This window comes from Cynocephalus volans, chromosome 9, assembly GCF_027409185.1.
Source record: "Cynocephalus volans isolate mCynVol1 chromosome 9, mCynVol1.pri, whole genome shotgun sequence".
In the NCBI taxonomy this organism is placed as follows: Eukaryota; Metazoa; Chordata; class Mammalia; order Dermoptera; family Cynocephalidae; genus Cynocephalus; species Cynocephalus volans.
This window is the reverse complement of record NC_084468.1, coordinates 150,979,834-151,003,473: the sequence shown is the minus strand read 5'-3', so window position 1 is coordinate 151,003,473 and position 23,640 is coordinate 150,979,834. Positions and strand designations below refer to the sequence as shown.

Sequence of the window (23,640 nt, the reverse complement as noted above, 5' to 3'; positions counted from 1 at the left end):
TGTACTTTGGAGACAAAAAACTTGAAGCCCAGTAAGCACATGCCCTGCGGGCTGTTCCCCGTCTGAAGGGGGACACGCATCCACGCCCCAGTTCTCAGACTCCCCCAAGCCTCGACTGCCTCCTCTGTGAGTGGGAGAGGCAGGAGTGGTGGTGGACAAGGCCCCACCTCTCTAGGGATAATTCTTGGATACAGACGTTGACTGAAGGTCCCAGAGCATGTGCACCTTGGACTTCACAACCTTCTAGTGGGATGGGAGATAAGATCCCCCTGGCTGATGAGGAGGCCGAGCCTCCTGCCCTGCACCCCAAGGCCATGCTCTCTCCACTAGGACACTCACCGCCTCGTGAAGGCTCAGCTAACGCCTGTTGCCCCACTACACAGTGGGCTCCGTGTCTACGCCGTGCCTCCAGTGCCCAGCATAGCACCTGGAGGTGCCCAGGAGGGTCTCACAGAATGTTGATAGCGAAAGAGAGGGCAAAGCTGCGTCCTCTGAAGCCAAAGACCATGCTAGGTCCAGTGTCCAAAGGGAGTCAACAGTGTCTGGCTGTGATGGGGCCACTTCTGTGGACCTTTGCCCCTGCCCAGTGACCAGGGCGGGCTGGGTGTTTATCAGTGCTGGGGAAGGGGAATGTTTTGCATCCGAAGCCGGAGAGTCTCTGCTGCCTGGCAACACCTCTGCACCCACCCCCCTTCTGTCTCCAGGACATCAGGGACTGGCGCCCAGCACTGCCCGATGGTCAATAGGCTGGCGTCATCATAAGCTGCGACCTTGGGCAAGTCCTTGCTCTTCCCTAAACTTGTTTCCTCATCTGCTCCATGTTTCAATGATCTCTAAGATTCTCTCCTGCTTAGGGACCCCAGGACCTTTGACCTCAGTCCCAATTCACCCAAGAAGCTTGATGGAGCTCTAGGAAACAGGCAAGGTCTGTGCCCCAGGGCACTTTTACCAGGAGGACACCTGCCTTTTTGGTTTAAATACTCAGCTAAGGATTTAAATCTGGGAGTGTGTTTTAAAATACACACTCTACACCAAATCAGGTGCTGAGAAAGAATGAAAGTGCTGGATAGTGAAAAGGACAGTGAGGCTGGACAGAGCCCACAACTGCCCTAGGGTTCCCCACCGGTCAACCACCCTCCGAGCAAAGGCTGCACTCCTATGTCTTCAACTTATCAGGTGGGCGACCTCGGGCAGGTGGCACAACCTCTCTGTGTCCCTGTGCTGATCTGTGAGATGGGGGTGCTGCCAACAGTGCCTCGCTCCCAGGGCACTGTGAGAACCCAGTGAGCTAACACATGCTAACAACTCCTACCAGGTCTAGCACACACACAACCAGCCATTAGCATTCAGCTTCAAACACGGTGGACAGGGGTCTTTCTGCTCTCTGCTGTGATGCTTGGAAGCAGGGGCTCCAACCTCCCTGGGACCCAGAACAGGTCTGCTTAAAACTCTCCCCGGAAATGTGATCACCAACTGGACATTTCATGATATTAAGCAATTACTGTTAACATTTTTAAGGGTGATGAGGGTGCTGTGGTTACCTTTTTAAAAGGGTACAAACAGATATTCACAGATGAAACGATAGAAAAAGAAGTCGTGGGGAAAATAAGTACAAGAAGGTAGACATGGAAGAAAGCCACCTCCCATGGCTGCCCAAGTCACTGTGACTCTGTCTCCTGCAGCAACCCAGCACCTGGGCCCTGCCCACCCTGGGCAGACTCCCTTCCAACAGCCCCACTCCTCCCCGGTGCTGTGCTAACCTCACCTGGGGCCCCGGCCTTTCCCTCTGTGTAGATCCCTCTTCCCCCAGCACTCCAGGTGGGGCTCCTTACTTAGACCTCAGTGCAGAAGTCACCCCCTGTAGGGACCATCCTTCCCCTGTTACGTCACCGCATATTAGATTCTTTCTAGCAGGTGCCACTGTGGGGAACTATCTTGGTCACGCGTTTGTGTACTTCATCCCTCGCCTCCTCCCCACCAGATGTGAGCTATTCTGACTGTTCACTCCGCAGCTGTATCCCAGGGTCTAAAACAGGGCCTGGCAGAACGTGCTGAATGAGTGAGTGAAGTGGGGGGGCGAGTATGGAAGCGGGGGTGGAGCCCAGGAATGCTGTGGCCCGGGTCAGCAACAGGGTCTTAATGCAGGGTAGGGACACTGAGGAACTGAGAGCCGAGCCGGGGCTCTGGGGCTGCTGCAGGAGCGGGAGTTAAAAAGAGGGCGAGCCAAGGTGGGAGCAGGCTCGGCCCCTAAAAACAGCAGCACGTGGCGCGGGAAGAGGCGCAGGCTGCGTGCAGGGGGAGGGGACACGCTGTTCCGGGCATCGTCCCCAGCCAGCCGCCGGGCTCCGCCCCCTCCCCGGCTCGGCCAGGCCTGCTGTTTATCCTCCCGGGGACACAGCGGCTGCAGGAACAACATGTAATTGATAACAAGCCGAGCGCCGGCCAAGGGCTAGCCATTGGGTCAGCGCGCAAATCACGGGGGTGGCGGTGGGGGCCGCTCTTCAAAATAAGAGTCTTCGCTCCTGCGCCGCTCGCAGGTCCCCGAGTCCACGAGTCCCGCGTCCCCGCACCTGCAGGGCGGCGGGGCGTCCCCACAGGCCATTCGGTCCTCAGGGAGGAAGGCGATTTAAGGAGCTCAGACATTCGGGGATTTTGTCTCCTCCAAGGAGCGTGGGAGAACACAGCCGCTCCGTGTCCTCTGGGAGAGGTGGCGGGGGGGGGGGGCGGGGGGTCCGCGGCAACATCACAGAGCGCAGGGCAAAGGGGGGTCTCCTCCACCCCAGCGCCGCCCCCTCCAGCCGGCCCGCAGCGCTCGGGCTCAGGACGGGGCACCTCGAGGGGTCGCACACGAGGCGTGAGCGTGTGTCGCGCGCCGGCGTGTGACCGCGTGGGTGGGAGCGCGCGTGGGGCAGGGGCGCGGACGCCAGTTCGCACCCGCTGAACCCCGGGGCGCCCCCACCCTCCCCCCGCCGCGGTGACCGTCAGTCACCCTCCGCCCCGGCCCCGCCATATGGGAGAGCCGGCCCGGGCCTGAGCGCGGCGAATGCTGGCGGGCGGCCCGGGGTCGCCGTCCCGCGGGCTTGTCCGGTCCCTGCCGCGCAGCGGGCTCCCCGCGCCCCCGTGCCGCCTGGGACACTCGCGCGGACCCCGCACGGCGGCGCGGGCGCCCGAGCCCGGCCAGCGACCCCCGCGTCCCGTCCGGCCCCGACGCGCTTCTCCCACCTGAACTCGGCGCACGCCGGGCCGGCGGCCAGGCCCCGGCAGTCCCGAGGCCCGGGGGGCGGGCTGGACCGGCTGGGGGCGGCGGCCGGGCTCCCGGTCCGGCGGCGGCCGCGGGCCGGGGTCCTGCGTCGCTCGTTCGCCCGCCCGCTGGCCCGGGTCGCTGCGGCGGAGTCTCGCCGCCCCCGCCGCTCTCCGGCCGCGCACTCCCCGCGGCTCACGTGACGCCGCGGCGCCGCGAAGGCTCGCAGGAGGCTCGGCCCCGGGCGCGCGCCCCATTGGCCAGCGCCGTGCGTCACGCGCCCGCCGCGCCCCGCCCCGGCCCCGCCCCTCCCCATCCCCGCCCCGCTCAGGCCCCGCCCCCAGCCCCGTCCCCACCCGTCACGGGCTGGGCGCTGCCCACGCTTTTCGGCTCCTGGGCCACCGACTCGCGCGGCCCGACCCGCCGCTCGCTTCTCGCCGTGGACTCGTGGTGTCCACGAGGTCACTCTTCTAAAGCTCGGTCCCCGGGGAGGGCCTACGAAAGGCCCTGCTGTCGCCCCGAGGTGCGGTCCACGCGGGGCGGACCCGCACCTCCACCCCAGCGCGGTGCGGGCCGCCGTGTGTCCCGCTGGACGCCGGGCACAGCGGGGACCGGCGTCTCGGGGCGCTGTCGGAGAAACACGAAACCCCGGGAGACCACAGAGCCCTCCGCAAGGCGCGCGCTCGCTGAGCTGCCGCTGGCGCCCCCACAGGGTCTATGCGGGTTGCTGACCCCGCCTGGAACCAGGGACGCCCCGTCTCCGGGGACCTTCCTGCGAGCTGTGAGGGCTCGGTCCACCGTCTGCTTTGTCCCCATCCGTCCTGGGACGTCTCACATTCCCGCTCACAGGTGGAAAGGGAGGCTCAGTCGCTGGCCCGAGAGAACCGCGCGAGGCTCAGAGAGGGCGCGGGCCCTTCCGGGTCACACAGCTGCTTAGGAGAGAGGACAGTCCCCGAGGACACCGCTAGAGCGCGAGTTCCTAGCGAGAACCTTTCCAGGCTCTCGCACGCAGTCGGTCTGGTCTCGCTGGACCCGGGATCTGGGGACGCTCTCTGAGCTCGAGGCCAGCGCCGAGGGTGCAGCTCCTGCTGTGACCAGCAGCCAAAACCAGGTTTGGCCAGAGGGCTTGGAGGAGCCTGTGCCGAGGATGCAGGTGGGGACAGGCTTTCTAGTTCACGTAAGGCGATGCCTGCTTCTGTCTCTATGGCAGCCCTGGCTAGCAGGACAGGTGCATGCACCCGTGCTTATGAGAGAAAAGACTGAGGTCTGTCAAGTTGGGGTCCGCGAGGTCGTGTCTGTGCAGGTCAGCCCACCGCAGCACTTCTCCACCTGCCCTGCCTGCCCTGGGCCTTCATTCCTCAGTGCTCCCAGCTCGGTGTCTCCCATCCTCTGGGTGAAAAGCGCAGCCAAAGGTCACAAGCAGCTTGCAAACAAACACGTCCTCAGCAGCTTCAGTTCACAGGCAAGAGGCCCCTCCTTGGCTCAGAAACTTCCGGCGGCTCCTACCTCACTAAATTTCCACCAGTGTTCCTGTCCTCCAGGATGAAGCTCCCCCTCCAGCCTGACCTCATCCTGCGCCCTCTGCCCCACTCACGTTTCTCCATCCACACTGACCTCCTCACTGTTCCTCACACATGCCAGGTGGAGACCCCATCCATTGCAGGCCTGGGAAATGGCTTTGAGGTGGGAGCTAGGAGTGGGCAGGCCTAAGGGGAAGACCGTGGGTGTGGCCAAGGGCTGGGAAAATGTACTGCAGATGGTTCCTCAGGCTGGAGCCAGACCCCTTCCCCACCAAGCAGGCCCCCAGAGCTGGTGTGTAGACAAGAGGCCAGGTCTGTCCTGACACCAGGTGACTCAGATGAGGGCACACCCCTTCTCTCATAGCCAGTGCTGTCCCTGCTCCAGGGACAGCAGCTAACTCCCAGGCTCCAGACCCCAGGCCCCCAGCCCTGGGCACACACAGCTCTGAGGAAAATCAGCCCAGGGCCCTGGGAAGAAACCAGAGAAGGGCCTGAGTTCTGGGAGTCTCTCCCGCTACCCCTAACCATTGGCAAAGGCCCCAAGGACACCTCAGCCAGGAAGAGAAGGGGTGGTTAACTCTGGGGTGAGAGCTGCAGCTTTACCTGGTCCAAGGGCACACAGGTGCAGGTCTGGGGGATGGAGGGCCCCTCGGCTTCCCTCTCCCCATCTCTGCTGGGAACCGGGGTCTCTCTGGCATCTGTTGCAATTCCAGAGTGAAGGCAGCCTGGATCCCAGCCCACTGGGGCTTTGTGTATGACTTTGAGCATGTCCATTTGCCTCTCAGAGCCTCAGTTTCCTCATCTGTAAAATGAAGACCCCTGTCCTTCAAGGGGTTGTTTGAAGATCAAATAAAGTAATAGAAGGAAAAGGCATTGGAAAGTACAAAGAGATTGATGAGTGGTTGTCATCGCTCCTGGTAGTTATTCAATGCTCTTCGATGGCCATCCTGCTCCTGGCCCAGGGCTGGGCAATGCTGTGTACAGGAGGCACCTTGCACACAGCCCCGGCCCTCCTGAACCCCCTGTGCCGTGGGGGCATTAGGCCAACGGTGGCTCAGGTGACAAGTACAAGCCCCAAGGGGCCGTCGCCACCACCCTGAGGGGACACACTGGGAGCAGCAAGGAGTTCCACAGGGGAGCCAGGAGAGGCTTTGCAGAAAAGGGCATGTTTAGCTCCCCATGGGGGGGGGGGGGTGGCAGCTTCTCTCCTAAAAGGACATGCCACACCTAGAAAGTGAGGAAGCCAGGAAACCATCGGTGGGACGAGGAGCACGGGATTCTCTGTCCCCACAGGTTCACGCCCGAGCACGCTCAGGCTATTCATTTGAGTAATTCTTCTAAAGAGAACACCTGCAGGAGTTTTTATCGTTCAAGCACTGCAGAAAGGCATAGAAGGAAAAGTAACATTCCACCAGCCCCAGTCGCATCCGCCATCTCTGCTTCTTGTTGTTGCTGGTTTTCTCTGTTACCTGCTTGATTCTAAATAATATGTTTGTACCTTTGGTGTCTGTAAAAGAAACACATGATCCCACCTGGCACTCTGTGCCCCAAGAGGCGCATCTGCATAGTCTGTGGCTTCCAAGTGAGTTTTGCCCACAGGAGGCTCTGGGGATAGTCTGAGGATGGGAGGGAAGTGAGGTCCTATCTGTCCCCTGCTGCTCCCTGCCTGTCACTGCTAGCTGGCTGTGCTCCTCTGTCAGTGGCCGCAGTGCTATCAGGCAAGTCTCTGCTAGAGCTCTCCTCTCTAGATGCTGGGAACGCCTCCCCTGGCCCCCCAAGCTCCATAACCCTGAACCTGCCCATATGTCTGTAAATCTTCCCTGCATCCAGGTCTCCTTGATAACCCTGTGGGAGGGCCCGTGTGTCCTGCTGGGGCTGGACCAGTGTGTGTTAGCTTTGCTGTCATCCATCTCTTCATCATACTTCAACATGCAAAGCACAGTGAAAGTGCTTGGAAGATAAACCTTCTGAGAACTTCCAGGTGTAAAAATATCTTTGATTGCTGTCACACTTGATTGATAATTTGGCTAGATATAGAATTTGAGATTCAAAATAATTTCCACTTAGAACTTTGAAGACATCGCTATGCTGTCATCCGGTGTTTGGTGTTGCTGATGAGACGACCAAAACCAACAGGACTCCCATTCCTTTGTGGGTGCTGCAGTCTGAATGCTTGTGTCCCCCCAAAATTCATATGTTGAAATCCTAGCCCCCAAGGTGACAGTATAGGAGATGGGGCTGTTGGAAAGTGATTAGGCCATGACTCTGCCCTCATAAGTAGGGTGAGTGTCCTCACAGAAGCAGCCCCGGAGAGCTCCCTCACCCCTGCCGCCATGTGAGGACGAAATGAGAAGGTCCATCTGTGAACCAGGAGGTGGTGCTCACCAGACACCAGATTGGCCTGCTCTGAGTCTTGGACTTCACAGCCTCTAGAACTGTGAGAAATAAACTCCTGTTGTTTCTAGAGTACCCAGTTTAAGATGGTTTTTGTTATGGTATTTTTGCCCAAATGCATGAAGACAGAGGCTATCTGGTTCTCCCTCTGAGAAGTCTTTGGAGTCTGCCCTTTCCCTCGATCCCCTGCAGTGACTTGGTCACTCGCCTCGGCACTAGCTCTGTTCTGTGCACCCTTCAGCGTCAGCTCAGCACGTGAAGAAGACGTAATGCTGTTCTTCAGCTCTGAGAAATTTTTCTACTACTTCTTTACTTCATTCCCCCCATTTTCCCTTTTCTCTCTTTCTAGAACTCTTCTTTGATAGCTGGTAGAACTACTGCTTTGAGGTCTTTTTGATCTAGCTTTTCTCTGAGTTTTCCACATCTTAGTCTTTTTACTCTGCTTTATGGTAGAGTTTATTGAACTTTTTCTTCTAGCGTTTCTACTGGTGTTTACTTTTATTATTATTATTTTGGCAATCATTTAAAATTTTTGAGCAGCTTCTCATAATTAAAATTTTTTTTCCTACACAAAAGATAGTACACTATACAAACTGTTTTTTCGCATTGCTTTTTTACATATAACAGTATACCTTAGAGATCTCTCCATTTTAATAGATCCTCATTCCTTCTATAGCAGACTGATGAACTGTAGTTCACAGGACCAGTTCCTATGGGATGGAATTGAGATTGTTTCCAATCTGTCACTATACAAACGATGCTGTAATGAAAAATCTCATACATATGTCATGTCATGTAGGTGCAGATATATCTGTGGGATAAATGCCAGAAATGGAATTGGTGGTGAAAAGAAATTATGTTTTTGCAATTGTGGTAGATTTCGTCCCGTCTCCCTCACAGGAGTCACAGGAGCAGAGAATGCAGGTGCACATCTGCCCACGAGTGGCCAGTTCTGTTCTTACAGATGTGCCATCCTCTCAGATCTGTCTGAAGATATCGATTATGTTTGTAAATTATCTTTTGTTCCTTGGATTTTGTCAAATTTTTTAAGTTTCTGTTCTTTGATTTATTCATGTAGTGTTTTCTCTTTTGTGCTGTTGGTTTGTTTGGTTTTTTTCCCCAAATATCTGGTAGTCCTGGGTTATGGCTTATATTCACAAATAAAGGCTGGTTCAGTAAACATAGTAGACTCCATGGATTCCCTGGGCAGTTATGTAGGTCTCTTTACCCAGCAGGCCTCTCCTGGCAAGGGCGGGTAGGGGACGCCCTGAGTGTGGGCCAAGCAAGTCCACCGGCATGCACGCCCCCCATGCCTGCTGAGCCAGTCTTGGGCCCCTGACACCTGCCCACAGCCCTACCTGTCTGCATGTGCATGGTGTGTTGGCTGCAGTGTGGCTCAGACAAGGGCAATGCTGTGAGGTGAGGAGAGCACAAGGTAGGAGAAATACAGACCCCAGGTAGCTTCACAGAGTGGAAGCTCCTCACCAGTGTGGGCTCTCAGGGGACAGAAAAACTACAAGTAAGTCTCTGTTACAAAAGACAGGACAGGAAGTTCTGTGGAAGCAGGGAGCATGTCCGTCCTGGTCATCACAGCACCCTCCTGGCACCTGATGGTCCTTGATTTATATATGACCAACAAATGGATGAGTACTTTGGGACCAAGGCTATTTCCCAGAAATTTCAGCAACCCCTGCAGCACCCAGTTTTGCTGAGTGTGGGGTTGGCTAAAGTACTAGAGCAGCGCTGTCCAGTAGAACTTTCTGTGATGGTGCAATGTTCCATATCCATGTTGTCCAATAAGGTTCCACATGGACCAGTAGCAGCGTGTCAGAGCCAGGAGGAAGCTGAGAGAGGATGCAGTACAATCAACCCCGTCTTCCAGCAGAGAAATTGGCAGTCCACTGAAATCGAGCGGCACAGCCAGGGCCAATAGCGCGACCTCTGTCTGTCTTTGGGTCCTTGAGACTAGCTCATGGAGGTGCTGTGTAGCCACCTTGGATATCTCCCCCTTCCCTTACACATGAGCCAGGCCACCAGCAGAGGAGGGCTTTAAGCCCTGCTGCTGTCCCCCTGGTGAGGGTCCTGGTGAGGAACCATCACAGTAGCGACCAACTTCTGGCCATCCAATTCCCTGCTGACACCCCCACCGTGGCAGAGGGCAGGAAGAGCTGCATCTGCCTTGTAGCTGGGGGTACCAGCAGCCTGGACAGTTCCTGGTTGTGCAAGAGGTGGATGGAAGCAGGAGATAGACTTTGGTGTGCAGCCATGCTGGGCACTTCACAGCCACGCACTCCAGACAGCTGGAGGGGGGAAGAGCCACTGTGTGTCTGGCCGTGCTGGGGCATGCAGGATAGCCGTGAGCTCTTTGACTCTTCCCATTTCACAGAAAGAAAAGCTGAGGCCAGATATGTGGAGTGACTGGCCGTGATCATACAATAAACGGTGTGGCAAAGGCAGAACTGGAAGCCAGACCCTCTTTACTCCAGAGGCTGCTCTCCTTGGCACCAGGCTGGCCTGGCCTTGGGAACCTGTTCTCCCTCTGAGACATGTACACATCCTGCCTGCTCCTGTCACCTGTGAATGATCTCCCCAAGGAATCTGAGCTGGAAGGGTAGAGATGGAGTGAGAGAGAAGACAGTGCAGAAACAGCTCCATGTCAAGATGAGAGGGAGCAGGCCTGCAGGCAGTGTGGCAGCTGGGGCAGAGCCCACCTCAGGCTCACCAGCCTGCAGCCACCGGGCTAGCTCTAATCAAGCTGCAGTCATCAGAGGAACATGTGTTCATGCAATCTCGATATCACAAAAGGGGGTGCTGTCAAAGCTGCCTGCTAGGCGAGCGAGTCGGTGAGGAGCAAGGGTCCCTCTTGGGAATGTTCCGCAACTTTGTTTAGGGAACAACTCAATAGCCCTGTAGATAGGTCGGGATCCCAGGCAAAGCTTAAATGGGAGGGGATGGCTGGGAAATGGGGCTCAGCATATCTCACATGATACCAGGTAATTTTAGTTTATCTCCAGAATCCCCTTCTTCCTGGGTCCATTTTACAGAGAGGGAGCCAGGGGCAAGGAGAGGTCACCCACCCAGGTCACACAGCAGGAGGTGGTGCCCAGGTTCCAACCGGAAAATAACAAGGTAGTGGGAATTTGGGAGGTTTCTGATGCCAGACCTGGAGAAGGCTTTTGGGCCCTGGGAAAGGGGAGATGGGGGAAGAATCTAGAGAGTGGGGCCTCTAACAAGGAGGAAGGTAGCAGCCTATAGAGAAGGGTCAGGGCCTGGGGATACCACACAATTCCCAGGGGCAGGAACAGCAGAGGCACATTGTGGGCAGGGACCCCTGGCATCCACCCGTGATACACGGTCCTAACTGTCTCTGCACCACAGCTCTGTGGGAGCCTGCTGCCCCCAGCCTGGGACACAGCACGGTGCTAGAGGTCCCAGCAGTGACCAGCAGCCACGCAGCACAGGCCAGGTCCACTGCAGGGGCATCAGGGTAGAGATCCCCACACTGGCCGAGACTCTAAATAGCAGTGTCCCAAACAAGAGGGGGTCTCCCTGTCTCCCAGCAGTGCGATGCTGCTGCTGTCAGGGCTGGGGCGCAGTGGCCCACCCGGGGCCCAGCTCCTTCCACTCACTCCTCTGCCATTGTTGGTTACTGCCCTCCTCCACGTGGCCAGGCTGCGTCACAGCCACACCTGGCCCCAGCTTTGTAAGGACACCCTACAGAAGGAGCCGCTGTCCCTGTGAGAAAATAGGTCAAGGCATTGTGTGAGTGGCCTTCGCTTGTGTCCCTCTGCCAGGGAGGCTAGGAGCCTAGAGACTTAGGGTCTCATCTCTAGCTGGCTGCAGAGATCTGAGCAAGTCACCACATTCTGCGGGTCTCTGTTTTTCTCTTCTGCACCAAGAGTTTAGCCAAAGTGTCCACTGAGGGGTCTTGAGTGGAGGACTTGAACCCACAGGTCTTCAGAGGCAGCTGAAGGAGGCACTGGGTTGGGGCAGAATGGGCAAATTGGGCCATGCCAGCTCCCTGGGCTGTGGCATGAGGCGGGGTGAGTGATGCGCCCCAGGCCATTGACACGACCTCGGACATCCAGGCTTTCCTGGAAAGACTTCTGCAAACCTCCAGCTTGTAGAGCAGGTAACTGTACTGAGTGTCATTGTATCCCAGGCCCAGAGCCCTGAGCGATTACTGCATGCCAGCCACTGTTCCAAGTGCTTTCCAAATTCCACCTCACGCAAACCACACACCCTCCCTGGGAGCAGACACTGTGGCCGTCACCATGGGGAGAGTGAACCCGCGTGAAAAGGAGCACTCGGAGAATAAGAGAATTCTTGGAAATGTAATGTTAGATGGCGTTCATGCGAATTCAAGGACTGGATAGCGGACAGGACATGCCTGAGGAGCCAAATAAAAACAATACATGGAAATTATAAGAGAAAAATCCCACAACTGAGTCTCTAACGTCCACTGGAAAGGACCTGAGTTTCCATCCAGGAGTGAGACAGATGCCAGCCCCAGTCTGCTCTCCCCAGTGGGATCAGCCGGCGGATGACAGGGAGTTAATGAGTCACTCCTGCCGGTTAAAGTCCTTGAAGTCTAACATGTTTTGGCCTGAAGTTCCCTTCCCCTCTCCCCAGGGTGCCTGTCTTGCAGGCCCTTCAGGCCAGGGTCATGGGCTGTCCCTTGGCTCCAAGCAGCCCACAGGAGCCAAGAGTGGGCCGGGGTGTTACTGCGGTTCGGGTTCAGCACACGTGGGACAGGCTTCGCGCGTGGTGGGGGCAGAGAGGAGGAGCGGGCACCCCGCACCCAGCCTCAGCTAGCCCTTGCCGGGGTCGTGCAGGAACCCCTTCCACGTCACTTCAAAACACAGGGAGGAAAACACTGGCCCGCCCAGAATAAAGACTTACTCTTCCCAGCCCACTAACCATTGAGAAAAATCGGAAACTGATCAGGGTCAACAAACGGGAGACTGGCCACGAACTATGCCCCGTCCGTTCAGCGGCACATCATTTACTCATTTAATCAGGTTTTTAAACGACCACTTGGTGAAAGTTAAGATGAAAAAGCAGGATTCAAAACTTTATATAGGAATTATTCTCTATGCGATGTGTAAAGGTAAACATACCCATATAAAAAATAAGAGACAGATATAAAAATGTTTCATTGAGTAGTGGGGTCACACATGATCTTGTCAGCATTCTATATTTTACTTTTCCAGACCTTTTACAATTAATATGTATTACTTTTATAACCAAAAAATATGATTATGTCGTATGTTTGGTTTGATTGTGCAACTTGGTATGTTATTTTAAAACAGTTTTGTGAGTCCAAAAGTAAATGTTCTCACTGCCCAAAATATCAGAAAACACAGATAAGCATAAAAAGAAAAGAACTCATTGATAATCACATTATTGTTAACAAAAAATGGGAATACATTATATATACTGTTTTGGAACGTTTTTTAAAAATTTGTGATTAAAAACAACAAAAATTTTACCATCTTAACTATTTCTAATTGTACAGTTCAGTAGAGTTAAGTATACAAGGATACTTCAAAAAGTTGGTGGAAAAATAGAATTGAAAGATTATATGAATCTTTCCATGAAGATTTCTTGGAAGTACTTCTTGGAACTTTCTTGAAGTACCTTCATATTCACATTGTTGTGCAGACAATCTCCAGAACCTTTTCATCTGCAAAACTGAAACTCTGCACGGGTCACAGACTGCAACCCCTTCCCCGCCAGCCCCTGCACCCACCACTCCACTTTCTGTCTCCATGAATCTGATGATCCAGGGACCTCATGTAATTGGAAGCACACGGTATTTGTCCTTTGCTCACTGCCTCATTTCACTCGACATAATGTCGTCAAGGTTCAGTTATATTGTACAATGTGTCAGAATTTTCTTCCTTTTTAAGGCTAAATAATACTCCATCCTGTGGATATATCACATTTCATTTATCCATTCATCCATCGATGGACACTTGGGTTGCTTCTGGAGCCTTTTTAATTTTATTTTTTGGCAGCTGGCCGGTATGGGGATCTGAACCCTTGACCTTGATGTTATCAGCATCATAGTTTCCCAAGTGAGACCCCGGCCAGCCCCTGGAGCCTTTTTTAAGAAGAACAATACAGTGTTATATTGTTTCTGCGTTCTTTCTGTGATCATACTGATAGATCAATGGCCATCATTTGCTACTGAGGGCTGAGCTCACTGCAAGGGTTTTCCCAGAGGCATTTGCTGTTTACAAGAGGACCTGGGAGGGGATGCCAGGCGAGGAGGTCCCGTGGGTGGAATTTCAGGCAGTGCCACCATCCCAAGTATTAGACAATCCATCATGGGACAGGAGTTCTATGCTTCTCCAGCCAGCTGGACCAGTGAACAGCCACTATGCCCACAACTGGGGACTATTTATTATCAGTAATACCAAACTTCACCAGGTCGACTGCAAAGCAGGTTGCCTCATCCAGCCACTTGACTGGAGGGTGGCGAGCAGAGCGACATCTTTGCCCTAGTAGACGTTCCAGCAAAACAAACAAGAAGACAGAGGGGAGCTGCTTCAGGTGGGCCGAACAGAGCGAGCCTCTCGGGAGGTCAGGTTGGATCCTGGAAGGAGCCAGGTGTGGAAAGAGCCTGCACAACTGCGGCTCTGACCGAAAACTGAGGCCAGAGCCCGAGGACTGGGGGGATGAGGTGGGGGCGACGGGGAGCACGCGGGGTGGCCCAGCTTCAGAAGCATGCCCTCGTTGGAAGGCACCTGCCCAACCAGCGGCATCTTAGGGAAACGAAGCTCTCGCACAAGCATCCGGACGTGGGCGTCTGCAGTGAGCGCTGACACCGTCCCTTCCCTTCCCTTCTGCTCTGCTCTGGTTTCATCAAAAGAAGGTGGGGGGGGAAGAAATGCAGCCCATTAAATTAACCTCCTGACCCACTGAGGACTGCAACTGGCAGTTTAAAAAACTCTAGTGTGGACTGTCATAAAGATTTGTGTACCTAATCTCAACAATGGGAACCCACCGATGTGTTTAAGCAAGGGAGAGACTTGGCCAGATTTTGGTTTTCAGAAGGCGCTTTGCTGTCTACGGAGAAAGGCCTGTCGGGTTCACCAGCGTTCACAGCAGCAAAGGGCGGAGGCAGCCCACATGTCCATCAACGGATGATAAATAAAACGCGGTCTACGCAGACAATGGCTACTGTTAGAAAGGAAGGAGTTGTAACACATGCTACAACATGGATGACCCTTGGAGACATTATGTTAAGTCATGAAAGGACAGCCACAAAGGGACATAAAAAAGTCATAAAATAAACCGGTCACAAGAGGAAAATACTGTATGAGCCCACTTATATGAGGTCCCTAGAGGACAGAAAGCGGAACAGGGGTCCCCAGGGCTGGGGGAGGGAAAGTGGAGAGTGTGTTTAATGGGGACAGAGTTTCAGTTTGGAAAGATGAGAAAGCTCTGGAGCTGGACGGTGGGGACGGAGGCGCAGCAACGTGAGCGTACGTAACGCCACTGGTCTGCCCACTTGAAAATAGGTGAGATGGTACATTTCATGTTACGTATATTTTAACACAATTAAAAATAATAAAGGGCTTTAAGGATGTATCAGTCAGTGTCCCAACAAAAGAAGACGATACACTCAAATGTGCTGCACAGAAGTGAATTTAACGGCAGGGCTCATGACAGAGGTGGTGGGTCAGGGGAGCACAGCTCCTGGAGCCCAGGCACCGCAGCTGCCTCCTGGAGGCCTGGAGGAGCCGGAGGGCTGGAGCAGAGGGTGGGCGGTGGCAGGAGCCCCCGGCACTGCCAGCACCATGGCCAGGCAGGGAGGACGCAGTGGGGGGGGACCTGACCTTTCTTTGCTATCCGCTTACCTCACCCCAATCAAGAGCAGATGCTGCGGGTCCCAGGGGTGCCCTCCTGGAGGTCAGCCTTGGAACACAGTGGAGAGCGGGGAACGCAGTGGCATGTGGAGAATGACCAGCACAGGACAGACAGGAGCGGAGGGAGCCAGGAGAGAGATGGTGGCCGCTCAGACACGGTGGTGGCTGCAGAGATACTAATGACCATGAGAACATATTTTGGCAGCAGAGCCTCAGAACCAGCCGGCAGATGGATGTGGTTGAGAAAATGGTTTGTGTCTCTTTGTAAAGCGAAAGACACACGTCCACGGTGGAGGGAATAGAGACCAGCCAGTGTCGAGGCAGACAGGCCAGGGCCAGTGTGGCTCCAGCACAGGCTGTGGGCAGATGTAACGGTCACGACGATGGAGCAGAACTGGCTGTGCACGGTGCCACTTCTGTATGCCACGGGCATCCTGGGGTCCCCAACAAGGGCCAGGCAGTGTGGTCACTGGGAGAAGGGGCCTCAGGGGGGTTGGGGCAGCGCTCTTTACCCAGCCTGGAATACTTTCCTGGTGGTTCCTTCCATGCCAGGGTTTCCGGGGTGTGTTATCAGGGGTGTGTCTTTCAGTCAAGGGAGGTTGTGCTGGAATATTCTGAAGACAAAGAAAAAAGCTTAACGGAGGCCGAGCCCAGCCTGGGTGGCATGTGGGGTGGGGGACCAGTCCAACCAGCAGGGAGGAGGGCACATGACACCCCAACCCGCTCAGGAAAGTGGCCTGGGGAAGACCCGCCAGGGCCCACACCACACGCAGTCCCTACGCAGCCAGGCCAAGGCCGTCTCCAGCTGCACTCTGGAACCCAGTGCGGGTCATGAAGCCCACTCAGGAAAGCACAATCAGTGCTGTGGCAAACAAGCACCGGAGAAAAGAGAGGACTAGAAGAGGGAAGGACAGAGCACCCAGAGCTAACCGCAGGCAGCAAGGTCAGTGCTGTGCTGGGAACGCTCCTTCCCACATGGTGCTGTGACAGACCATGGCTTTCTGAATTTGGAGTTGCAGCCGAGAGATCTGGGAAGTCACCGAGTTCACAGGTGAGGGTGTGGGCTTCCCCGCTCTGTCTGCAGCTTACATGCAGTGGGCCAGCCCCCCAACCCCCAGCTCCTGGGACCCGTGCAGGCCCTCCCACTCCATCTCCTTTGGCTCAGAGCATCATCCACTGGAGTATTTTTGTCTCCACTGGACTGACAGACACCGAAGTCCAGGGATGGTATGTGGCCTGTCCAGGAACCCCTGTCTGGACCCCATGCCAGACTCCCAGCTGCTGCACTGCCCATGCACTAGGGCACCTCCCCCAGGGACCACAGGGAGGGGAGGGCTTCATGGGGCGGTACATGTGCAAGAGAGCACAAGGAGGACGGGTCCCTGAGAGGACGTCCCCCACTGTGTCTGTGAGCCATGAGAACCCAGGCTAAACACATAGGCAGAGACAGCACCAAGAAGGCAGGTGTGCCATGGGCCTCCATGTGCCGGCTCTGCACCAGGCGCGCAGACCAACATAACCCCTGCTCCAGGCACACAGATGCGTAACCCTGTCAGGAAGGGCTCACCTCTCATGGTGGTGCAGAAAATCAGTCAGAGAATGAGACAGAGGAAAGGGGAGCAGGAGGCATGGATAGATAGGCCTTTCCTAGGAAGGCATCTGAGTGAAGGCCTGAAGGGTGAGAGGGCCCAGCCAGGCCCAGGGTCCTACAAGAGTGTTCCAAAGGTCCTAAGGCAGACAGACTGCAAGAAAGCCAGCATGCCCAGAGTGTGCCACCAAAGGGAAGCGCAGGTGGTGCCATGGAGGCCAGCAGCAAAGAGAGGGCTCACTTCCAGCCAGGGCCATGGGAGATGGTGCAGGGCTCCTCACTACTATGCTGTGAGCTGTGATGCCCTGCACCCGTGGTCCTGGGTCCACCTTGGTCTCTCGCATTCAGTCTCCCAGTGACACCCACACTGGGCTCTGCCTGGTGCAAAACATTGCACACAGTGAGCCAGCCCTCTGCCAAGCCCTGGAGGGCACTAAGAGGCTGGCAGTCTGCTTGCTGTGGGTACAAGCAGCTGTCCAGGGACCAGCTGCTACAGCACTGGCCACATGTGTCAGCTTTCAGGGCAGCAGATGTTTCCATGTAATTCACACACATGGTAACTAAGCCAAGCAGTATAAAAGGGCGCTCAATAAAAAGTCAGTCTCCCTCCTGACCCCCACCCCCCAAAGGCCACCACTGTGACCATTTCCACGGAGACACTAAGCAGAAAAGCATGCCAATTTTTAAAACGCAGATTGGATTATAACAGACACTCGATTCTACATCTTACTTTTCTCGTTGAACAGGCCTTCTCCGAGGCGGTTCCACTCAGGTCCGTGGGCACCTGCCCTCTGACACACGGATGGTGCCACTGGGCCAGGACTCATGCTTACCTTGCCAGCCCCCCCCTGCCCGGCATTGCTCTTGCTGCTGCATACAGTTCCTCCTGCAGGGCTGGGGGATCGCCGCGTCACCCCTGCAGAGCCTGGTCCCCCACTCTGCTCGGGGTATCCATGGGCCTCCCCTGGGGTAGGCTCTCCCCTTTCTCTGCAGATCTTCCTGCGTTGTCTGCACCCACCTCCCCCACCCCCTCTCATCTTCAGCTGCCTGGAAATGGGCCTTTATCTGGTCCTGGTCCTGGCTGGGACTTTCTTCCATGCCTCTGGCCACTTCTAGCAAAAGCAAATGTTTCTCATACAGCACCAGGAATTTTGCCACTGTTGGAGAGGCCAGGAACATCTAAGACTTGAAAAGCTAGGGCCCCAGAGGTCAGACATGGTCTGTGGTCTCTGTGCTCCAGCCTGTGACAATCAGGCAGGGCGGAGGGCAGTGTACAGGCCTTGCCCTGCCGTGCAGTGACTTGCGAATGTGCATCCATTCCAACTGGGAGAGGCCGCTTTCAGAGGGCCAGCTTCTGCATCCCCAGGAGGTGACCAGCTGATTCTGACACTCCCATCTGGGTGACATTCACTCGGGTCTGGGCGTTTGGGCCACGTCAGTGAACACAACAGGCAAGGATAGCTGCCCCTGAGATGTTTGTGTTCTAACAGGGGAAGAAACAAAACAAGCAATAGACCCAGACACTAAATGATAGAGAATGTCGGAAGGGAGAGACATGAGAAATGACAGCACATAGAGGGGCTGGTGCCGGGGCCAGTCTCGGGACAGGCCAGTAGCAGCAGGCCTCACTGAGAAGGTGACTGCGGTCTTACAGGTGGTGCAAGGGGAGAGGAAATCGGCAGTGCAAAGGTCCTGCGGCAGTGAGCCTGGTGTCGCTGAGCAGCAGGGAGGAGTCAAAGGAGAGGAGGCCGGCACTCCAAGCTGGGAGCCACTGGAGGGTTTTGAGCAGAGAGACAACGTGGTCGGACTCATGTCTTTAAAGAGCCCCTCCAGCTGGTTTGCCAAGGGTAACCTGGGTGGGGGCATCTGAGGCAGAGTAGAGCCGCGGTGTCAATCTTTAACAGGACGGATCGCTCAGCCCAGGCCAGGTCTGCTTCAAATGCTTTGCCAGAATCAACTCAAGCGATGCTCCCACAGCCCTCTAAAGCAGGTGCTGTCGTCACCCTATTTTACAGATAAGGACGCTGAGGCACAGAGAGGTTAAGAAACTCACCCCAGGCCACACAGCTAGAAAGTGACAGAGGCAGGATTTGAACCCGGGTAGTCTGAAGCCAGAGCCCAGGCTCTTAAAGAGCCACATTTTTCAAACAGAAAAGTCATACCCCCTGCCCTGAGGAAAGACGTTTGCAAAGAAAATGGAACACTGGGCCCTGGATCAGGGAGGAGGGTCAGCAGTGGGGTGAAAGGGCAGGCTCAGGACTTAGTGCACTGGCAGCAACTGACAGGCAGGGCCGTCCCAGAGGGCGACATCGGGGTGGAGCTGCGTCACGGGTCTCCAGGGGCCCTGGACACTTGGGGAGCACAGTGGTGCTGGGAGCAGGGCCCAGACGCACAGTCCTGCTTGGGGGCTGGCCAGCCATGCGGCCTTCACATGCTCGGGCCTCAGTGTCCTCATATGTAGGACAGAGAAGAAACACAAGAAATCCTCCTGGTCAAGGGGCAGCTAGAGGGACAAGCTCTCTGCCTGGCAAGGACCTGCCGTGGCACTGCGTGGAATCTTTTTGTCTTGTTCCTCCCCCGAGGGCTTCTGTCATTCTGGGGCTATCTTCTGAGAGTAAATTTAAAGCTACATCTTTAAAAGTAGTTCCTGTCTTCTGCCAGGAAGCTTTTGGGGGTTGGCACTTTCCTTTGAAATGCCCTGGCTGTCTGCGGCTGCCGAGTTCCTGCGTTCCTCTTGTTTAGCTCACTGGAGGGTCCCGCTGGCCCAACGTGGGCCTCTTTCATCCCAACACTCCCTCCCCTGTGGGGCTGTCCCTTGCAAGTCCCCAGCACGTGGTCCACATGCTGTGCCCTGCAGAGGGCTCCTCTGTGAGCCTCTGGTGGGCCTGTGTTTTCATTCACTGTCCCTTCCTCGTGCGTTCGGGATCGTCGTCAAGTTCAGTTCACCTCCCACTTTCTGACATCTACTTCTGATTCACGTGTCGTAAATACTCCAAGGGAGAATTTTTCTCTCTGGCTCTCACTGAATCATTATCCGACAAACGTGTGTGCCAGGTACTATGTGATGCCCTTTTCCGAGTGACTTCATCAGTGCCTGTGGCTTTTATTCCATCTTTTGGGCAGCAACTGCCAAATTTCTGTCTCCAGCTGGGCTCTCTCCCCTAAATTCCAATCTCATGGGTGCAGCTGCCTGTTTCTATCTGCATGTAGGTTTCTCTCAGACACCCCCAGCGGCAGGCTCACCCCTGAAATTTGCAGAACCCAGGGCAAGAGGGAAAGAGAGGGCACTGGCCACGTCTGCCTCCCCCCACCCCCCATCCAGAGTGGTGGGGCCTCACCCACGCAGGCACGGGCACCCCACCCCTCCCCACAGGCAGCACCCCCAGGCCCCTCCCACACCCTGGCACAGTCTGTCTTTGCGAGGATGAGAGAAGAGGCTGGTCCTGGCCTTTGAGACAGCTCTGAGTCGTTAGGGCAGGGAACTCAGGTCCACAGATATTTGTCACACATATATCCAACAAAGGACAAGTATCCACAGGACATAGAGAACTTCTGCAAACTAATGGGGAAAGGACAAATAGTCCAAGAGGAAGTGTGCAAAAGGCTTTGAGAGACATCATGAAAGAGGAAACTCAAAGCCAATAAGCACATGGAAAGATGTTTAGTCTTGTTGTCATCGGGACATGCAAATCAAAACCACAGTGACATAGGACTCTCGCATCAGACTGGCAAAAATGTAAAAGCCTGGCAATACAGAGTGTTGGCAAGGAAGTAGATCGAAGGGGACTTAAATCCCCTGCTTGGTGGAGTGCAATCGGTACAACCACTTTGGAAAACAGTTTGGCATTATTTAGTAAGACTGAACACATATACGTCATAGGACCCAGCAATCCCACTCAAGAGTGTGTGCCCATGAAAAATTCTTCTGCACATCAGGAGAAACGTACAAAATTGGTTTTAGAAGTATTGTTTGTAAAAGGAAAAAAGTGGACACAAACCAAATGTCACTAACAGTAAAATGGATAAATTGTGTTATATTCGTAGAACAAACTACCACTACACAGCAATGACAACAAATGGGCTACAGGCACATGCATCACCATGAACGGATTTCACATGCTAAGCAAAAAAGGCAAGTCCTGAAGCACAGGGCCAATGACTCCACTTCTGTAAGGGTCACCACTAGGCAAAATTAAACAAGCTGCTCTTTAATAATACATGCATGGATGATGAAACTTTAAGCACGGGGATGTGCATCACAAAAGTCAGGATGGAGACACAGGGATGCCTAAGGAACTCAACCTGGGTATTTGTTCTTTTTAAAAAATTCTCATTCTTTGAAATGTGCATATATTTTATACTCTTTTATATGATTTATATATTTTATAACAAAAATGGAAAAAACTAAGGTGTAAAATGGGGTGTTTAACTTCAAAATGAACCAAAAAAAAAAAAAAAAAGTGCAAGGAAGTCTTAGAAGGGAACAACACTAATGCAGACATAAAAAGGCAAAGTCCAGACTGGCCCGGCATCAGCTGTATCGGGAAGGGGACAAACAGTACCCAGGGTCCCATAGGAGTGAATCCTACCTCCCATGATAGGAAGCGACTGATGATTATTCAAAGCTCATAAATCCAGAAATCAACATTTAAACGTGTTATTTAGAAAAATGGGGAAATATACGTAAAGAAACAGCCAAAAGAATCTGAAAGAGGGGCGCGGAGCATGGGACACGGAAGAGCTGAGTTTTATTATATGACTTAACTGTGTGTTTGTTGAATATGAAATACTAACAAATATTTGTTGAGAGGGTTGCAAATAGGCCCTTGAGAAATACAAATTAAAATGATATTTCGGTTTTTTGCACATCAAATTGGTGAAAATGATAAAGATTGGTGACACACAGTGTCAGTACATGAGTGAAGCAGCTAGCACTTGCCTGTACCACTGGTGAAAGTGAACATTGGTACAGAAAAAAACCTTTTTGAAGTGCAATTGGGCAGCATCTGTCTAGATTTGAATTGAGCCTACCCACTTCTTACACATATATGTACAAAGACAACCACTGTTTTTAACAGAGAGGAAAACCTGGAGGTGATCTAGCATCGACAGCTGACAAGTGAATCTTGAATGGATCAGGGAACACAATTTCAAGCACCACCATGTGCCAGGCACTTCCTAAGCATCGGGCCTGCGGCAGGGAGCAAAACAGACCCTCCACTCTGACAGTGCTCCTGTCTGGAGAATGCGTGTCCCTGGACACCAGGAACTGCATGCAAAGGAATCCAGGCTCTCCACGGTTGCCTTGGCTAAAGCTCTGCGACACAGTGTCGTCTAAAAAGCAAGTTGCAGGCAGAGCCAGTGGCTGATCCCACTCAGGAAAGCATGCAGGCCCCGCTGCAAAGGCCGTGAGTCCGGGGGAAATGTGGGGAGAGGACGTGCGGGTTGGGGGAGAACACCCACTTTTTACTACCTTTAATTGTATCACTGGGATTTTTACAGCCATAATATACACATGCATTTCTTCTCTATTTTTACAGTGTTTTGAAGAGACTGTGAACCTGTTTTTGCGTTTGGAGTTGGTTCAAATTGAGGTTGGGTTAGGGATTATTTCTACAGGTTTAGGGGTGCTCGATTAGAGTCAGAAGATTTCAGTTTAGGAATGGGGTTTGCACTAAAAGACCTGGAGAGCTGGGGTAGACACCTCGGGTTAGGATTTGAGGAGCGGGTTCAACATGTGGATCAGGATTTGGGATAAGCTGGGATTTGAGGAAGCCGGACAGGACGGGCTGGGCTGGGATCGGAGTTTGAACAGGGATGTAGATTTCCCAACTAGGCTTACATCAGGGAGGGGGCAAGGGGAAGGTGTGTGCACTCGGACATAGGGGCTCTAGGCTTCCAGGCCCTGCCCCACTTCAGGCTGAGGGTTATTTCTGTAGCAACCCGAGGAAGGCACCTTCGAGGACGCTGTGGCCTGCGGACAGGGCTCGCTTGTTCGGCCCCATCTGGACCTGCAGCGCAGCATCTTCTCAGCTTGTTCACAAGCCTGCGTCACCAGGAACCTTTCACCACCGCCTGGGACAGAAGGTTCCTCTTTTGGCAGTCCCCTCTGGGCAGAAGGGGCATGCACCCAGCCGGCACTCCAGCTGGAGCAGGGTCCTGCAGGGCACACGGGCAGCATGCCAACCACGCCATTGTCACACATCTGTCCGTCACCCACCCACCCACCTGTACTCAGCCCTCTTTCCACATACCACCCTGCATACACCCACCACAGGAAGTGCCACCGCTCATATAAATATTTACCTACCTGTTCACTATCCATTCCTGTCACCATCCACTATCCGCTGGCTGACTGGACAAAGTATTTACTGAACATCTTTGTATGCTGGGCTCTGTGTATGTCCTCATGGGACCTACAGGACAGCAGAAGAGGCACACCCACCGAGGCTTCTGTGAAGTGACCATTGCTTTGGTGGCACAATGGGGGCTCAGGGGCCAGGAACGGCTGGGACGAGCCATGGACTTCCAGGCTGAAATTTAAAGAAAGGCTGGGACCGAGCAGAAAGGAGGACAGAGGCCAGTCCCTTGGCAAGGGCACAACAGAGGCAAAGTCCTGGAAGCGAGGTGGGATCTCAGCAGAGGGCATGGAGGGGCCGGGGCCAGAGGGCTCGGGTGTCAGCTGGGGCAGCGGTGCCCCCGAGGAGTTTCTTCTTCTTGTTTACTGTTTTATTAATGACAGAAGTAATACAATTCTACAACTTCATTGTAAAAAAAAAAAAAAAAAAAGAGATAATCAGCGGTAATCCCGCCACGCAGAGATACTGTTTTGGTGTAGGTGCATATATGAAGATTTCCGCAGCACCCATGTAGGGGCCAGCGCAGTGCTCCTTGGGGCTGCACGGTGGGGTGAGCTGTGAACAAGACCCCCTGCTTCCCACAGCACCCAGTATGCAGAGGTCACGAAGGAGGGTGCCGCGGTGTAGCAGACACTGCTGGTGACCAACCCAAGATCCCTTC

At 54.3% G+C, this 23,640-nt stretch overlaps 1 protein-coding gene across 4 annotated transcripts in view; it reads right to left on the bottom strand.

Moving 5' to 3' along the window:
• The window catches only part of KLF15 (KLF transcription factor 15), a 34,153-nt gene extending 30,721 nt beyond the window's left edge, over positions 1–3,432 (bottom strand). For 2 of the 4 annotated variants that reach the window (XM_063107553.1, XM_063107552.1), the window contains exon 1: positions 3,223–3,431. The gene's annotated coding sequence lies outside the window, so the exon portion shown is untranslated. Of the gene's footprint in view, positions 1–3,222 lie in introns of all 4 variants that reach the window. The other 2 variants (XR_010024429.1, XM_063107551.1) reach the window with 2 other exon arrangements.
• Positions 3,433–23,640: the final 20,208 nt, after the last annotated feature.